Source organism: Suricata suricatta, chromosome 1 (assembly GCF_006229205.1).
Source record: "Suricata suricatta isolate VVHF042 chromosome 1, meerkat_22Aug2017_6uvM2_HiC, whole genome shotgun sequence".
Taxonomy (NCBI): Eukaryota; Metazoa; Chordata; class Mammalia; order Carnivora; family Herpestidae; genus Suricata; species Suricata suricatta.
This window is the reverse complement of record NC_043700.1, coordinates 99,733,482-99,747,623: the sequence shown is the minus strand read 5'-3', so window position 1 is coordinate 99,747,623 and position 14,142 is coordinate 99,733,482.

Below are 14,142 nucleotides of genomic sequence, written 5' to 3'. Positions count from 1 at the left end.
AGAAGGAAAGATTTGGATTCAGGTTTACTCAATTGTACTCTGACTAAATTGCTTACAAGCATATACTAAAGGCAATGATTATGTTTTAGTCTAGGTTCTCAAGAGAAACAGAGCCAATAGGAGAAAAACATATATAAAATAATAGATTATATATTAAAACATATATTACATATTATGTATTTAAAATGTATATTATAAATTTATATTTTACTTTATTTATAAATTCAATGTATATTTATTTTTAAGTATGCTTAATATCAATTTATAATCAATAATAATACAATAATATATATTTTAATAATATACATTTTAATAATATAGATTATTAAAATGCATTGGCTCAGTGGATATGGAGGCTGAGAAGTCCCAGGAATTGTAGTTAACAAGCTAGAAACTCAAAAAAATCAATGATAAGTTTCCAGTCTGAATCTGAAGGCCTAAGAATCAGGAGGATCAATGGTGTGATTTCCAGTATGAGCCTAAATCCAACAGCAGGTGAAGACTGATGTACAGCTGAAAGACAGGCAGAGAGTACAAATTCTAACTCAGCCTCTTTTGTCTTATTCAGGAGTAGGCAATCTGCTTTATCCAAGCTACCATTTCAAATGTTAATCTGATCCAGAGTCATCTTCACAGACACCCCTAGAATGATGTTTTATCAAATATCTGGGCACTTGGTGGCTCAATCAAGCTGACACATAAAATCATAGATTATATTCTTTTTTATATAATTTTTATGTCCATTTCCGAGAGACAGAGAGAAGGAGGGGGCAGAGAGAGGGAGACAGAATCTGAAGCAGGCGCCACGCTGACAGGGAGAGCCTGATGCAGGGCTCAAACTCATGAGCTGTGAGATCACGACCTGAGCCAAAGTCTGATGCTCAACCAACCGAGTCACCCAGGCACTACATATTCTCTTCTTTAGAAAGATGTGAAGTACATTTAAACACAAGTCTACAAAGAATAGCAAATAAGAAATAATGAGGCAGGAAATATGGAATTGATATTTAATCTCCAACATTAAACAGTTCATGACCTTCAGTTTGAAGTGGTGTGAATCCTGAAAATATCATAAATAACAACTTGCAATGTACCACACAATCATATCCCACTCACACTGGATTTATGTATATATATACATAGTTGTTAACTATACCATTCTTTCTGCCCATTATTGTGATTTGATTTTTTAAAATAGAAAAATCTTTTAGTCATAACCATTTATGGCTTTGATTTTTAATTAATGAACTGAATAATTAAAGAAAAACATTTTGCAAATCTACTGTGTTCAATGCACCAAAACTGCATCACAGATAAAAGTTAAGTATATTATTAGCAGGTTATTCTTTAAAAAAAAAGAATAATATTTTTTTACTTTGCCTTTCATCTGATCAACTTCCTAAAAAACTTGCATAATTCAATACTTATTAATTAAGCAAATACATACCAACAACACCTAATTTTTTTTAAAGAGGGTGACAATCATTATGAAGATGAGTTAGTTATCATGAAGGGTTGAATCATCAGCCCCCAGCTCTGAGTCTTCTGCTAAACTAGGGATATGACCTTAAAACTGAGATGATCTTGCTCATCTCTGAATTTTGAAGACCTGGACCTACATATGGCACATAATTGGTATTTGCTAAATGCTTTTTGAGACAAAATTAATTAAGAGGTAGGAACTATAAGAAAAATCTAACTTTCAGCTCCACTAAATCATTTCCACTTCAGGAACAATAGTGACCTAGTCAGTGATGATGCTTTAGAAATTACACTTCTTAGAAATTTGAAAGGACATAAGAAGCAAGGAACAAAGAAGAAACCTGTCACTTTCAGTGAAACCATTACTTGAGAAGACAGAATTACACTATCCATCAAGGGGAAGACTTCCACAGTGAGAAATTTTCTTTACCACTCATGTCTCTAAGGACCCAAAGGGAAGCTAAAAAAAAAAAAAAGTATAATATCTAAGCAGCACCTTTTATGTCAAGAAAATGAAGAAACCAGCTAGGAACTCCTCTGTGATAAAATCACAAGAGATGTAGCCTATACAGACATTGAACTGAAAAATCAAACATAATTCTTATGGAAAATTACTAGAATGGTCAAAAGTCAGTCAATATGCCTTAAACTAATTAAGAAACAGTGTTGTGATTAAGATTTTGGTAGCATGTCTTATAATACCTTTAACTCCTATATTTATTAAAGCAATCATCACTATACCAGGTCTGTAACTTTCATAATAAGTATTACATATAAGGAAAAAATTAAAAATTTTGGTATTTTATTATGCTAATATTTCAGATAAGAAATATGAGTTAAATGGAAATGATTTATCTATCCTTTTAAAGACCCTCAAAGTAAAGTAAAATTAAAGAGGTTTTCTATTTAGGCACATACATGACATCACACAGGACACAGCAGTAACAGCTGAATATTGATAGACTTTAAATAAATGTTTTTATCCAAGTACAAGTGCAGGGAAGAGAAAGTAGATCAATGTCTGATCCTCACGACTTTTTTTATATGAACACATCAATAAGTTACTATTTCCCTTTCTGAAAGAATATAAGTACAAATCCTTTTCGAAACATTGACAATTTTTTCATTACTAAAAATCATAAAATTTTTTGTATAAACATTTAGAGAGTTTTTCAAAACTTCTGTTTCAGAATATCAAAAAGCAGTTTTTCATATTTTCTTAGTAATAATGGCAGACAGCATTACACATAGAAAAACCACTGGAATTACAACTTAATGTTTAGAACTGAAGACATTTTTTGAAAGCTCATATAAAAGTAAGTTACTGGACGCCTAGGTGGCTCCGTCGGTTAAGCATCCCACTTTGGCTCAGGTCATGATCTCACGGTTCATGAGTTGGAGCCCCGCTTCCGATCTTCTGCCCTCCTCTCTTTCTGCCCCGCTCTTGCACATGCACATGCTCGCTCACTCGCTCGCTCTCGCTCTCTCTCTCAAAAATAAATAAATATTTTTTTAAAAATGTTTTTAGGTAAGTTAGTCCTAGACTGAAGAGCAGACGTTTAAAACCAGTAACAAGGGGTGACTGGGTGGCTCAGTTGGTTAAGCGTCCAACTTCGGCTCAGATCCTGATACCACGGTTTGTGAGTTTCAGACTCACGCTGGGATCTGTGCTGACAGTTCAGAGCCTGGAGCCTGCATGCTCTCTGATGCTCCCCCACTCATGCTGTCCTTCTCTCTTCCAAAATAAACATTAAAATTTTTTTAATAAAACCAATAACAATATTTGGATTGAATTTGTCTAAATATCAAAGGAAAATTGTATGTAAGGTAAGCAAAATGTAATCTAAATATACAAGTTCTGAGGATAAACCATTCATTATTGAAAACTTGACTGTCAACTACTAGGCCTTTGCAGATTACAAAAGTAAATAGGATTCACCTATTGTGAAAGTAATGCAAGTAATGAAAGTAATGGAAAGTAATGCAAAAGGATATTCAAAGGCATTCTCTACTATTACCTCAAAGAGTGCTTTCTGCCCGCAAAATGCAGAGTGTTTACCTTTTCAATAAACTTCTTGAAATTCTACCCAATCAGCTCATTCTCTCCTTAGCTCTCATGTGTCTGCCTTTGCTCTCTTTACCTCTTTGTAATATTTCTACTCCAAAAAACAACTTTAAAAATGTCTGTTCTATTTTCCATGACTTTATTTAAAACACACTGACTAGATTAGCACTTTAAGGACAACCCCAGTCAGTCCTCCTTCACTTGATGCTCTTCAGTAATCAGGAACATTATGCGGGAGTTAGAAAATCATATTGCTTAACTGACCTTGCATTCATACTTCATGGGCTCAGTGAGTTAAGTGAAAATTCTTGATTTTGGCTCAGGTTGTAATCTCACGGTTCATGGTTGGAGCCATGCATCAGGCTCCATGCTAACAGCACGGAGCATGCTTGGGATTCTTTCTTTATCCATTTCTCTCTGCCCCTTCCCTGCTCATGTTCTCTTATTCTCTCTCTCAAAACAAATAAATAAACTTAAATATATATATATATGTGTGTGTGTGTGTATATGTATGTATATATATATATATATACACACATATATATGAGTATTTCCCCTGAAAATGCACAGTATGATACAGCAACCACAAATATAAAACTCTTAAAAATATGTTTTTTAAGTAGAATTTTGGGAAAGTCTAAAATGAAAATTCTTATAGGTTTTCCCACTGTTTTACTGCATAAATTAGGGAACGTAGGCCCAGTGTCTCCATTTCCTCACAAGTGAAAAGGGGAGCATTACTGATGCTCTATTATACGACACAATTATCTTACAACATTTAGTTAAATAAAAGCATGCTTATGTAATAAGATTGAGGAAAAGCATTTAGATATCTAAGGAATCTCTGTCAAGTTGTAGAAAGTCCTAAAATTCAAAGGAGGGCCGTAAAGTTTCCAACTGTGGGTTTTAAACTTGTGATCTCACTTTTTATGGTAAAATAAAAAAAACAGAAGATAAGTCAACTGTAAGCTACTTGGAACACACACACACTCCTAATATTCTAATGACTAGGGGGGAAATCTGCCTGACTTATTAAAAAAAAAGATATGTTCACATCTTATTTGTCCCATGCTTGAACAAGAGAAATCTATAAACCATGGAAAATAGTCTAGATCATGTCAGATACATACCTTATTCAGCATCTCCTCTTTCCTGTTTCTTTCTTCCTTTTTCACTCTCCTTCTGCTCCTGCTTCCTCTACATTTATGTGATCTAATATCCTTTTCAAGACTAGGACCATACTCCTCTCTACAAAGACTTCACTTGATCTCCAAGCCACTCTGTCCTACTCAGTGCCTCAAGTATTCATATGAATTGTACCAGATGATGCAACTTGTACTCATGTAATCTTATTCCTATGTATCTTATCTCCAAATGAACTTGCAACCCTTTAAAAGGCAGAAACTGTAGATTTACTGCCTTCTTTAACATCTATTTTTAGGTTGTTTATATACACATGAAGACACATATACACACACAATGCTTAAGCAACTAATGGCATTCTAAGTATTCTACTCTGTAACAAATGAACAGGACTGATGGATCCAAACAATGACAGATATGATATATATTTTTACTAGTAAATTTCATGGTTCTGGAACATTTCAACATACATCGACAAACTGGGAAAATTTCCCCTGAAGATCAAACAAAGGTAAATTGGTTTGAGCTATAACAGAAAGAGTTTTGTCAGTTTCCTGAAAGTAAAGTCATTCCTATGTGATCTTTTTTTCTTAAAAGTTTTTAAACATTTATTCATTTTTGAGAGACAGAGAGACAGAGTGTAAGTGGGGGAAGGGCAGAGACACAGAATCTGAAGCAAATTTCAGGCTCTGGGCTGTCAGCTCAGAGCCCAACGTGGGGCTTGAACTTATGAACTGTGAGATCATAGCCTGAGCTGAAGTCGGATGCTTAACTGACTGAGCCACTCAGGTGCCCCTCCTATGTGATCTTATATTATGCATCATTAGTCTGGTGATTTTCTTCATCAGTGTGGTCGATTTGATATATTACAGCAATCAAAATTAATAAACTTAAAAATTTCATGCAAAAATATTGATATACTTTTACCAATGTCTTCAATGGAAACACCAATATTTTAACGTAAAATCTCTCCTTTGTTGATCTTTACTACTATTAGATTCTCATAGGACTAGTTTCTAAGTTAGAAAAAGTGAATGATCCTACAAGTTCTTCACAATTTTAAGAATTTATGAAATTTTGTTTCTAGACATTTTTTGATATCCATCTCAAAATCAAACAGCAGGAAGAACACTAATATGAAATAATTTTCCACATATCCAAAAACACAGGAGTGGATCAAGAAACAACATCTTTAAATGTGTTAAAAATGTTTTAAATGGATCATGTTGTTTTTAAACAAAATGTCAGTGTGCATTTATAAAGTTCTAAATACAGTGTTTCAATCAAGTATAGAAATAAAGCATGAAGGATTTCAGGGAAAAATGATATTTCATCCAGTGCAACTAGAAAATATATACTTCTCAGCAGAGAAAACAAATACTGCAAGCTTGAAGTGGAAACCAAATCTAAATGTATCCAAAGAAAATAAGCAAAATCAATATTTCCCCTCTGCCATTTCTCTTGAAATAGTTTCCTTCACTCTCATGCATAGAAAAATCACTTTAAGATCCAGGAATAATTGTATGTCTTTAGATAAATTACCATACAACCATTAAAATAATCATCATGGTAACTAATAAAATATAGAAAATTATTAACATATAAAATTAGATAACAGGGGTGCATGGGTGGCTGAGTCAGTTGAGCATCGACTTCAGCTCAGGTCATGATCTCGCAGTTCGTGGGTTTGAGCCCTGCTTTGGGCTCTGTGCTGACAGCTCAGAGCCTGGAGCCTGCTTCCAATTCTGTGTGTCCCTTTCTCTCTTCCCCTCCTCTGCTCATGATCTGTCTCTCAAAAATAAATACATGTTTTAAAAACTTAGATAACAAAACACGACTTTATAAATTTGCTCATATGTATTCTTTGAACAATTTAACATACAAATAAGAACAATTAAAATAAAAGTGTAGTCAAAATGACATGCCTATAGCTTAAATTTTTATTTAAGCTTCCTTAATGTCTAAATATTGTAGATAACTATGGGTAACATTTGATAATTATTTTCTAGAAATGTGTTCTTTTTCAAGTCTGCATTTAGTAGAACTTTCTTTTCCTTTTCAGAAAATTAAGTCAGTACCATCTTCAGAATTTGCATATCTTTTGCATCATCATTTACAAAAGATGACAGCTTTTTAATCACACCAAAATCACCCTTTAATCCTCAGTTCAGTAAAGTTCTTTTAGTTTCTTATTTATAGATTTCCCAGCAACCCTTGATATGTTGAACACACCAGTCCTATTAAAAATCTCTCTTCCCTTGGAGTCTTGTCTTCTCCCTTGATTCCCTACACCAGTTCCTCTCTCCTTATGTAGACTCTTAAACCTAAATCTGCTCCACAAATGCAAATGGTCTTCACAGATTTGCCTTCTTCCCTCAGTTATTTTTTTCTTCACTTAACTTCTTACTCTAGCTCTACCTATTCACATCTATTGTGAGAACTTACAAATTTCCATTTACAACCACAGTCTTGGTTTTAGCTTCCAAAGCTGATATCCTAATTTTCTACCACATTGTTCTATCTTATTATTCACCAAAAGTCCAAATCAACGTTGTCAGAATCAATTTTTTTCCCTCAAAACAACTTCCTTAAACCAAACAACATGTTTCTATTACTTAAACTACTATTCTACCTGTTTAACAAATCTGAAATGTGAGAGCCATCTTTTCCAACTCTCTCCTTTATGCTCAAACTCCAGCTGATCAAGTATCACAACCTTTACATTGTCCACAGCCTGGCCATTTTCACCTCCACAATTATAATAAAGATCCTTATCATCTTCTCTCTATACCAGCAGATTTCAAAATGGTCTAAATATGCTCAAAAGGGTAACATGGTAATATGCTTCAACATTTGTATTTTTATTCTTGTTAGTATTTTATACTGTCTGTAAGATATGTATATAATATATATATATACTTTTTTAAATGTTTATTAATTTTTGAAAGAGGGGGAAGGGTCAGAGAAAGAGGGAGACAGGGGATCCAATGCAGCCTCTGTGCTGACAGCAGAGAGCCCAATGCAGGGCACAAACTTACAAATGGTGAGATCATGACCTGGGCTGAAGTTGGACACCTAACTGACTGAGCCAAGGAAGTGCCCACATATGTATACAATTATTAAACAAACATCTATAATAGTGTGTGTTCCAATTTTTTAATGAATGAGATGCACAATCAAAAATACTTGGGTGCACACCTGCATAACGATGCTCACCTCACTGTCTGAACAAAGTTCTTCAGTGACTTTTTATTGCCTCCTGATGAAACCTAACCTCAGCATCATGGCATTCAGGGCCTACCACATGCTGATTAGCCCCTTGACCCAAGCAAACACACATGAACACATACATTATTTTTCCTGCCATAATTCTCACTGTACAGTTTCATAATCTCATAATATCAGTGAAACTATACCATCTGTCAATACCTAAAATACACCAAGTGCCTCTATAGATCAATGAATGTGTGAACTTAGTAAAAGCCAGGCCCTCACACAAAAGTGTATACAGAGCCATATTTATGGAAGTTCACTCCAAGAACCAAAAGTAGATCTTAAGGGAAATCTCCTCAACTTGCATCACTTTAGGCATATTAGAGGGGATCCAATTTCTAATCTATAAAAACCCATCTCAACTTCACCTCCCACTGATGACTAGTTCTCTTTTATGTGCAACTTCTCTGGAGTGTCTTACATATCAAATTCCCAACAGCCCTCTCTGCTTTAGTCAATGAAGCATATCTTTCTGTCTCTCCACTCTCCATTGTTTCTCAGCTTTCTTAGTATGTACCATTTCTATGTCAGAAAAGCTACATACTAGTAAGATATTTTCTTTCCTGGGTATTTTACAGCATTTTCTTTGGAAAAAGCCGAACTTCTACTAGGGGGTGGTGATCAGAGTAGAGAAGGAAGATGTGCATAACCTGAGTGGTGGGTTGACGGTGATAGAGAGGGAGAATCTTCATTAGAAGAAAATACTTTTTTCCTCTGGGTAGTCACAGGGTACCTTTGGCTATAAAAACCTGTTTAACTCCAAATGCTGAAATTTCCCAAACATAGGATTTCAGCATTGCCTCCATGATTCCTACAACCAAAATTACTTTTTTCCTTCTTGTCATCCATTATCCTTGATTTGTCGTCTAATACATTTATAATATACAGCCTTTCAAAATAGTTACCATCTTATCCAAGTTTTCCTAATACATTGATAATTTTTGGGAGACAAAATTAAACTCTTATCTTTAACATGAAGATGGTTATCTATCAGAAAACATTGCAAACAATATATAAATGTTAATAGATGTAAGGCTCTCAAAGAGTGTCATTAAATCTTCAGCAGAGAGTTTTTAGATCAAATATTGCTATATTTCTCCTTTGGTTTTTTTGGGGGGGCTACAATTATTTAGTCATCTTTGATAATATTGGGAATAGTTTGCCAAAGTAAAGAGCATACTTCTAAATCAAAAGGCATACTTTAATATTCATTGTGATAATACTTATGTTCACTTCAAGTTGAGATTAAAATCTGTTACTTTTCAGAAGATAAAAATTGGAAAAGAACAGGAGTTAAATACGAAAAACTTTTGATATAATTCCACCACTGGGTATTTGCCCAAAGAAAATGAAAACACTAATTCAAAAAGATTTATGTACCCCTATGTTTATAGCAGCATTATTTACAATATCCAATATATGGAAGCAAACAACATCTACATTGATAGATAAATGGATAAAGATGAAAAGAAGAGGTGGTACACACACACATACACACACACACACACACACACATGCCCCACAAGTGGAATATTACTTAGCCATAAGAAAGGATGAAAACTTCCCATGTGCAATAACATGGATGAACCTAGAGAGCATTATGCTAATGAAGTAGACAGACTAAAACAGAAATATACCACAGCATTTCACTCATATGTGGAATATAAAAGCAAAAGGAATGAATAAGCAAATGAAAAGCAGAATCAGACCATAAATATAGAAAACTGATGGTTGTTAGAGGGAAGGGGGGTGGAGAAATGGGTAAAAAGGGGAGTGGGAGATATGGCCTTCCAGTCATGGAATGAACAAGTCATGGAAATAAAAGGCACAGCATAGGGACTATAGTGAATGACATTGTATTAGCATTGTAAGGTGACAGGTGGTAGCTGCACTTGTAGTAACCCTAACATAATATATAGAGAAACTGAAACAGAAACTAATGTAACATTGTGTACCAACTATAGTAAAAAATTTTTAAGAAACAGTTATTAAACCAATACACAATTTTATAAAAATTGTATAAGCCTCTTTAAGGTTATCAAATCCAGAAGAAACTGCACAACAGTAGTAGTTACAAAAAGAAGAACTCTAACTGGCTTCTTTTGCTTACAATGTTCTGGAACCACATTTAGTAATTCATTAATTCATCCAAAAATTATTGATAATTTAGTACTTGTCGGGTATTATATTGTAAGGACCTTTAATAGATTAAAGGTGGTTGAGCAGTACATCCCATTTCTTAAAGTGTTAAAAAGTTAAAGTTATGAAACAGTTTAGTTTAGTTTAGACCATGAACCCATAGCCGTTCACTTATTCAAAACTCACATAACTGACTGAGTGCTGTGTGACAAGCAATTCGCTGGGCTGGAGCTGGTAATATCAACCTCAGTCCAAGTCCCAAAGGGGCTTGTAATCCTATGCTGTTAGAAAGGCATTCGCAATGTGCAAGGAAAGCTTAAAGAAGCCCCTAACTCTGCCCAGTGATGACAAAGAACTCACTCAGGAGTTAACCTTTAAATGGTGTCATGATGGATAGGCAGTACCTAACCCAGTAAAGAAATAGAAAAAAGAAACTGCAGCCAGAGATAACTGAATGTGCTAAGGCATAGAGGAATAAAGAAGTGTGACATGTTTCATGAACAAAAGGTTGTTAACATGGAACAAAGCATGAATATAGGCGAGTGGAAGAGACCAGATTGTGAAGGGTCTTAAATGTCACATAAAGATTTTGGTCTTTAATATATTCTGAATAGAATGGTGCTCTTCATGTGTCTTCAGCAAGTAAGTAGCACATTCACATTTACATGTTAGGCCAAAAAATTTTAGCTTTGATGTAAAGGGAGAGAAGGAATAGATACCACTAGCAAATGAAGTTGTAGCAATCGTCTAATAGGTAGCAATAAGATCTTTCACTGAAGTTAAGGAAGATTAATAATAGGACAGAGCAATGTTTGGGTATTAGAATCAGCAGACCTTGGTTTAAATAATCTGGCATGGGATGAAGAAGATGGAGAAGGAGAAAGAAAAGTGAAAATTGATTTCCAGGTGTGTCTATTTGTAGAAATATATGCAGGGAATATATCATGATATTATATATATATATATAATCTAATATGAACTTGAATATTTAGTTTCAAAATCTAAGTCATTTATACAGGCTTATCCTGGGGATACACATATTGGCAAGAAAAAGAACATTAAGGCAGACTCAAGATCATCAGGTATGGTTTAAATTTTAATCTCTAGGTCATTAGTTGTATTACCTATACGTACAAATTAATTAATAACAAGTTTCTTTGTTTTAAGCAAACCTAATACACTAAGATTGGGTTTTATAGAAATGATTACTACTATTTCCTTTTTTAAAAAATCAATTATTTGCCTCAACAAAAAAATTTTTCAACATTATTTTAAATAGTTTTCTCTAATGATTTTAAAGGAAAATTACCCTTGGGTGGAAAAATAAATTGATATATACATCTACAACTAGGACAGATAGCCGTTTTATCACCGGATCAGGAGCACCGACTGTTCACTGCTCATGGCTGTTGCAAGGGGCCTGTGGCCATACTGTGCAGGTTGTGGATACCACAAATATCACCTCTGCCTATTGCACAAACTAGGAATAAGCTGAAGTAAGTTAATTAGTACTTGAATTTATCAAAAACCTTTCAAAGGATCAAATAGCACTCTACAAATGAGTTACTAATAAATCAGAATAACACCTTTCTATTAAGTATACATATATGGTTGACCCTTGAACAAGACAGGTTTGAAGTGCATGGGTCCACTTATATGCTTTTTTTCCCTAATAAACATAGTATTATATAATGTAATAATATAAATGTATTTTCTCTTTCTTGTAACATTTAATAACATTTTCTTTTCTCTAATGTACTTTAAGAAACAGTATAGAGAGTTATAACATGCAAAATATGTGTTAATCAACTATTTACATTACTGATAAGGCTTCAGTCAAAGTAGGCTATTAGTGGGTAAATTTGGGGGAGTCAAAGTTATACAAGAATTTTTGATCACACCGGTTGGCATTCCTAACCTCAGCATTGTTTAGGGGTCAACTACTACCATATCTAGATGTTTTCCTGAGAAGGAAGGAAGGAAGGAAGGAAGGAAGGAAGGAAGGAAGGAAGGAAGGAAGGAAGACAAAGAGAGAGAGAGACAGAGACAGAGAGAAGAAAAGAAGAGAAAAGAGGCACCTGGATGGCTCAGTTAAGCATCTGACTTCAGCTTGGGTCATGATCTCACAGTTCATGAGTTCCAGCCCCACATCAAGCTTTTGCACTGGCAATGCAGAACCTACTTGGGATTTTCTTTCTCACTCCCTCTTTCTCTGCTCCTCCCCTGCTCTCTCTCTCTCTTTCTCTCCCTCTCTCTCTTTCTCACTCTCTCTCTAAATAAAAAATCTTTAAAAAATAAAGAAAAATAAAATGCAGTTTTTGAAGAAAGACCCATGTGTGTATATTACAAACCAGCAAGTAGAACTGTAATGTCTCTGTTTTTTGATCCTGTGGTATTTAATTTCATTAGCTTTTGAAGACAATCATATAACTTCTTTCCATTCAAACTGAACCACATACTAAGGAAAAGCTAGGAGGTTTCCCTAGAGTGTTCATCTCAAAAGCCAAATTTATTTACTTAAGAAATGTTTCAGAGGAAGTGGAATGTCTGAGGTAGGAGAGGGCAAGGAAAGAAAGTCGAAAAGGATGCAGCATTGGCTGAAGCCTCCCTTCCGCCTTATGCTGCAAGGCACTTTGGAGCATAAATTGTACCAAGTTCATTCTTGTTTGAGACAAGGAACCAACCCTTGAACACACAAATATTAAAATTAAAAAATAAGTGTTCTATGTTACATACAATCCAAGTAAGCAGTGAATATATGTTTTATGAGAGCAACAAGATTCTGAGAAGAGAAAGTAAATACTAAAACTAGATTTACATGTTCCATTCAACATTATTTTAGACAGAAGTGTAATTTACATGTAAACTCCTGTGAGGATAATATCATACTTATGATTTAGGGAGCTGTGGTAAGCAAATTCTAAAATAGCTCCAAGATCTCCACTCCCTAATGGTATGTCTTGTATCAGCCCCTCTCCCAGAGTCTGGGTAGGGCCTGTGATTTGCTTCTGGACAACAGAGTATGGCCTGGTGGTGAGATGGCACCCCTGTGATGATGTTTTGTTAGCCAACTCAAGAGACTATCCTGGTGGCCATGAAGAAGTGAATATCCACGTTGTGAACCACTGACCATGGGGCCATGTGGCAAGAAATACTGAGTGGCCTCTAGGACTTGAAGATAGCCAGAAAAAAAAGAAAAATTGACCTCAATCCATGCAGCCATAATAAAATGAATTCTGCTAACTACTAGATGAGCTCAGAAGCAGATGCTTCTTGGTCAAGCCAGATGAGAACACAGCCCCACTGACACCACAGAAGAGAACACAAGTAAACCACAGCGCAACTTCTGACCTATAGAAACCTTTAGTAATAAATGTATGTTGTTTTAAAACACTAAATTTGTGCTATCATTTTGAAAAACTATTTGCAGTATCTAGTAATGCTGGCTATACACACAAATGCTGACTCAGCAATTTAACAACTAAGTGTATATCAAACTCAAGTGTATGGATATTTTCACCATAAAATATGCTCATCGACATTCCTAAATATACTGTTCACAAAGCCAAAACTGGAACCTACCACTTATCTCTAATCTGCATAATGGATGAATAAGGTGTTATAGTAACCCAAAGGAATGTTCTACAGCAATAAAAATAAAAGAACTACAATTCTATGCAACAACATGAATGAATCTTGCATACATAATGCAAAATGAAAGAAACCTGACACAGAGGATTACACACTGTTTGATTCCATTTATACAAAGCTCAAAAAGAAAAAAACCAGTCTTTGGTGTTATAAACCAGAATAGTGGTAACTCTTTGTGGGTTAGTGACTGGAAGAGGCATAAACAGGAGCTCCTAAGATTCAGAAAATGTGAACTGTGCTTTACGTTAATGTGAATGATAGTTTACTTTAGGAAAATTTATCAATTTGTAAACTAATGATTCGTGCACATAACATTTATATACATATAAAATATATATAAATATATGTATATTATTTTCAGTAAAGGTTTACTTTGAAATATTAGTATA